The sequence below is a fragment of the Pinus tabuliformis genome, chromosome 4_2 (assembly GCF_031772625.1).
Source record: "Pinus tabuliformis cultivar Carrire ecotype Pingquan chromosome 4_2, CPIR1, whole genome shotgun sequence".
NCBI lineage: Eukaryota > Viridiplantae > Streptophyta > Pinopsida > Pinales > Pinaceae > Pinus > Pinus tabuliformis.
The window spans coordinates 1,037,536,928-1,037,542,947 of record NC_142304.1 but is presented as its reverse complement, the minus strand read 5'-3'; positions in this window follow the sequence as shown (position 1 = coordinate 1,037,542,947).

The following is a 6,020-nucleotide window of genomic DNA, read 5'->3' as shown; positions in this document are numbered from 1 at the left end:
TGTATACAATTTCAACCTGCTCCCATTCACTTTTCTCGGGAAGGGTTCCCCATTCATCTTCGCGAGTTGAATTGCGCCACCATTTGTAATTCCCTTGACAATATATGGCCCTAATCAATGCATCTGTAATTTACCCAGAAATTTAGTGAACTTACTATCATATAACAAGACAAGATTGTTTACCTTGAATGTGTGAAGCTTGATATGGCAATTGTGCGATGCTTTTTCGCATTCCTTTTGTACGTGTTGATGGAATCTTGCCAAAAACCAATCTTCTTCGAGCTCCATGATCTGCGCAAGCCATTCTTCTAGGGCCTAGTGATCTGCCATATTTGTCAAAGCTGCTATGCGCAGGCTAGGCACAATGTATTCCATCAGCATCACGGCTTCGACCCCATATACTAATATGAACAACGTTTGTGCTGTCAACTTCTTACAATTAGTCTGATAAGCCCATAGCACCACAGGTACACGTACATCCCAGTCATTCCATTGCGTGTTACATATATTTGTCAGCGCGTTCTCCAAAATCTTGTTAAAAGCTTCGACAGTTCCATTTGTCTGTGGGTGATATGGTGTACTCTTCTGATGGTAGACCTGGAACTCCTCAGTCAACGCGCTGATCGTTTCATTCAAAAAGTGCATATCCCTGTCACTCATCAACACTTTCAAGCATCCAAATCTTGTTAAGACATATTCAAACAAGAATTTTGTTGTCATAGCCCCTGCACAATCCTTGACCAATTGTGCTTCCGCCCATCTAGTTAGATATTTAGTCGCAATGATAATGTAGCACACACCCATTTTATTTCTAGGGGGTTGAATTGACCCAATAAAATCAATTTCCCACTTCTCAAATGCCTGCAAAGACACCTGCGGATGTAGTGGTAACTCATCCCTTCACGACGGTCTACCAGTTCTTTGATATGCATTGCACGCCTTATAGTATGCCTTGGAATCCTTATGCAATGTTGGCCACTAGAGACCTACGCGCAAAATCTTCTACGCAGTTGCTTTGCCTGCATAATGGCCTCCCATAGCTCCCCCATGAGCTTCGGCGAGAATGCCATCACGCTCAAAGTATGACACATATCTTCGCAATATTTCATCTGCACCCATTTTATACAAATGTCCTGCAATGACTGAAAAGTCAGTTTCAATCATTGCACGCACTACTAATTCCTTCTTATGTTGACTTGTGTATCCTTCCAGCACCATCCCCATACTTAAGAAGTGAATAATGTTGGCAAAATGGTCATTTGCTACGCGCACCGCAAAGAGTTGTGCATCTGGCAACCCTTCCTCCAAACTACTAGGTTCTTCACCTGTTTTAATTCTTTACAGATGGTCAGGTCTCGCATTCAACCTCCCCAACTTTACAATGACTTCAAAGTCATACTCCTGAAATAATAACAACCATCTGCAAATCCCCCCCCAACATAGGCTTGTTGACCAGGTATTTTAAGTAAGAATGATCTGTATTTGAATGTCCTCCTAACAGATAATGCCTGAATTTTTGTAGCGCGTAGACCATAGCCAACCCTTCTCGCTCAGTCATAGAATAATTTTTCTAGGCCTTCGATAACTTCCTACTTACAAAGGCAATAGGATGGTCCATTTCTCCTTCACCGGTCTGTGTTAGCACTGCACCCAGCGCAATGCAAGAAGCATCCACGTGTACATGAAACTCCTTTTTACATTCGAGAAATACCAAGATTTGCGCAGTTACCATCTTCTCTTTCAACACAACTAAGTTGCGCTGACATTCTTCGTCCCAACAGAATGTCGCATCCTTATTTAGTAGTTTCTCCATGGGCATGGTAATTTGAGCATAAGCCTTGATAAATTTTCTATAGTAACCCGCATGTCCCAGCGTCATGCGCAGCTTCTTGACGTTCCTAGGGTCTTCCAAGTTCACAATCACCACAATCTTTGTAGGGTCCACCATCAATCCTTGCTTGCCCACAACATGAACTAGCAAGATCCCAAAAGGAACACAGAATATGAATTTTTTCAAATTCAACATGATCTGGTATCTGCGACATGTATCCAGCATTAGGCGCAGGTTCGCTACATGGTGCTTCACTAATCCAAACATTGTCTAGTCATAAAAGTACACTTCCAAAAACTTATGAATGAACTCCTTGAATGCCGCTATGACTACACTGGAAAATATGGCAAGCGCATTCTTTAGTCCAAATGGCATAACTATGTACTGAAAACAACCCCACTCCTTCGCGAAGGTTGTTTTGCTTCTATCCTCTGGTGCGATCTTGATTTGATGATACCTCGAAAATCCATCAGTAAAGGAATAGGCCTCACGCACTCCAACATTTTCTAACACTTCGTTTGTAAACGACGTTGGAAATGGATCGTGAACACATGCATCGTTAAGCTTCCGCAGATCTACGCAAATCCTTATTTTGCCTTTTGTTTCTTCTCTTGGACCACCATCGGGCTCACCCAATCGGATTCTTCAACAGGTTCTATGATGCCTGCCTCCAGCATCTTATCCAACTCTTGGCGAACCTTTTCCTTATACTTAGGATTAAGGCGATAAGGCTTTTGTTTAACAGTCTTCGCGTCCGGCTTCAATGTGATCTTCATAACACCCAAATCGCCAATTATGCCCTTTAAATCCGAAAACTTAGTGGGGAAAAGATCTTGGTATTCGCAAAGTAATTTAACAACTTTATCAATTGTAGCATCATCCTAATAATCTCCAATTTTCACGAACTTTGGTTTTGCTTCACTGCCAATGTTTACTTGCTTTGTTTTCAAGGGTGCGAAGATGTCCGAGTTTTCTATTTGTGGGCCTTCCACTTTGCGATGCCCTTCTACCTCTGGAATATTTATGTTCCTTGGGTCTTCTTCCTCTTCTTCAGGGGTCAAATTATAGCATTATAATGCGTGGCGCAACTAGGTGCTCCAGTCTGGTTGGGTCCATTCCATAGGTTCCTTCAGTGTTCTAAAGGTAACCGCTTTAATCTCTTGTAGTGCTTCATCGATGCTTGTGAAGCCGTCTTCAAAGTTGAAAGTCAATAAGAAACCTTCCTTCAATACACCCCACCCCGCAATGCCATGGTGGATCTCTGTTTCCAGATACCAATTCATGGGAATTGTATCCAAGGTATGAAAAAATATGTGTACCCATTCTGGCTGTGGTTCTGTCCCTCGTGCCTTAGTCCATTTTTCCAAGTGATCGGGTGGATCATCCTTCCCATTATACTTCTTAGTCATTATGGTATTAGCAAGCCCAAATCGTAGCTTCATCATTCTCCTGTAATCTCGCCATACAGCAAAACTATCCTTATGCGTACCCCATCATCGTGCATGCGTAGCGCGCAACGCCAATTCTAATGCTTGGAAATTGTGGTCTTCAGGGACTTCGTGCTCAAATTCATCCAAAAACACATTTATGTTAGTCAAATCATCAGATTAAGGTAACTTTCTTACCTCCAACGAAACGTAGTGCAGTGCCTTCGTCATCATATTGCATCGCAATTTAGACTTCATGTAAGCGATTCTGCCAATGCTCTAATTCCTTGTATGAATTAGAGGTGCAGGAACTCTCTCGGTCCCATGCAATACATCCATCTGCTGTCAGATTGATCCAGTCCTGATCTCGCGCTGTTATCTTGTAAATTTGATCCAGTTCATCATTACTTTCTTCATGATCATGGACTGGTTTAGTATAACGGGCCCCTTCTGTAGGGTCCAGTGGCACTATAACCCTAAGCGACTTTCTTTCAAACGACATTGTTCTTTTCTTCAAATTGATGACCCCATTCATATCAATAGCCCAGTCAATTCCTAGGAGCGCGGGGTAGGGATTACTGTCGTCAACGATTTCTATAACTTCAAAGTCTGCCACTGCACTCGCACCTTCAATATCAACTGTTACTCCATATAACTGTCCCATGGGGATGATTTTCTGTTGGTTCACCATCCTGAGCTGAATCGGAGACCACTATAGCTCAGGTGTTCCCATCCTTTCTCATGTTTGTTTCGGTAAAACACTTGCATCGGACCCCAGATCCAAGATGACCTGGTCCATTTCATAATCACATATATGCGCTGTTAGCCGCATCTCTTGCCCTGTTCATGCCTTATGCTTGCCAATCTTTCTGACCACATGGTGTCCATCAAGGGCTTTCTCTTTGCTGGCACATTTATTTATTAATTCCTGCAGGCCTTCCACAGCCTTGCTATCGCTCAACAACTTCATGCAAGTCTCCAAAAACATATTGAGTATGGAAGGATCAACCTCTGCAGGCACGCTGATTTCTTGTATCTTTTCCTGGATTCCGGAGGTGGAGGTCTCTACGAAACTCTTCTCGGCTTCCATAAATGTTTCCTTAGCATGATCTAGATCAAAGTTAGTTTCTTTATTTGGAGCTTGTGAACCCATCGATCTTCTTCAGGCTATTTACGTTTATCAGTGCCAGTCGTCATTCCACTTTGCAACACAATATTAACACTTTGATCTTCTTCGCGAGGCTCAACCCTCATCATTTGTAAATTCTATGCTGGTTGTGTTTTCTTCTCTTGCATCTTAGCTATTAACACCAAGAATTCTTCTATTGTATGGTCGAATTGTTTGCAGTATTTACATGATGGGTGTGTAGGATTATGGCACTCTCGCACATAGTGTGCAGGTTGTCCGCAGTTGTAGCAGATAATCTGACTGCGACCTCTACCAGGTCCTCCTCCACCTCGGCCCTGTCCTCGACCCTGATAACCTCTACACGCTCCTTCATCACCTTGATCTGGAGGCTGAGTTCTGCTTGCATACGGTACATAGGGGTTCTTTCCATCATCAAGTCATAGCTTCGACAATGGCGCTCATCATGGCCCACACATTTGCAGAAATTACAGAACAACTGTTGGGGTGTCTGAACGAACTTCTTAAGTAAATGGCAATTATCCATCACATGTTTCCCAGTAACTTGACAAATGGCACACCATAGTGCAACCCCCATGCTCAGCTGTGTTGGGGCTTTTGGATTTGGGGGAATTGGACCCCCTCTTGTAATATAATTCGCGCACACCAGACAATGATCTCTATCATGTCCATGGCCCTTGCATTTCAAACACTAGAATTCTGCGCACATTTCTGGTTTAATCCCCTTGTCTTTCTTCAAACTCTGCAATTCTAGGTGTAGGCTCGCTAACTGTGAATGGATCTGTTGTACTCCCAGGTTTGTATCCTGAATAGGTGATGCATGTAGCCTCATCGCTATCCCCAAGGCTTCTGCCTATGTATCTATCTTTTGTTGTGACAAAGTGATTCTCAAATGGGGTAGGAGCGATGCGATAAACCAATCGCGATGCTGGCTATCTGTGATCTTCGTGTTAGCCTGTTTGATATGACACTTCAACCTCTGATCAAAGTCCCAAGGCGTCTCCTCAACCTTCATCATGATATCTTTAAATTTAATTACTGAATGTGAGTCATATTTAGGCTTACGAAACTCTTTATTCAAAGCCGTCTTAGTCTCTGCTAGCGTTGCAAGAGGATTATCAGTGTAATACTTAATGTACCAAGTTAGCGCGCAGTCCTCAAAAGAGGTAACTAATTGTGCCTTCTTTATATTATCATCGGTGATCTGTTGCACTGTCCATACAACATTCACAACAAACCAGAACTGCTCTGGTTCTTCACTTCCTATTCCTTTGAAGATCGACATTTTCATTGCATTTGCCATGTTGAGTGGTGGTGAAGGTGGAGGTGTGGGTGAAGGTGTATGCGATGGAGGTGGAGTGGATGGGTGATTTTTTCTAGGAAGCCCTTGAGTTATTAGTTGAACAATGCTTTGCGGTGCAGTATGCCCCACCCCTTTGTTGTCACTTGAATGAGGTCCAATCAATGGACTATACTTTGGCCTTGATCCTTCGTGATTTCTAAAGAGTCATCCACTTCGCGTAGATCCGAACATAAAGGTAATGGCATCACCTGTTTTTCACATAACAACATTTTACTCTACGTATTCAATGATCTTAAATACTTACGTCGTGGT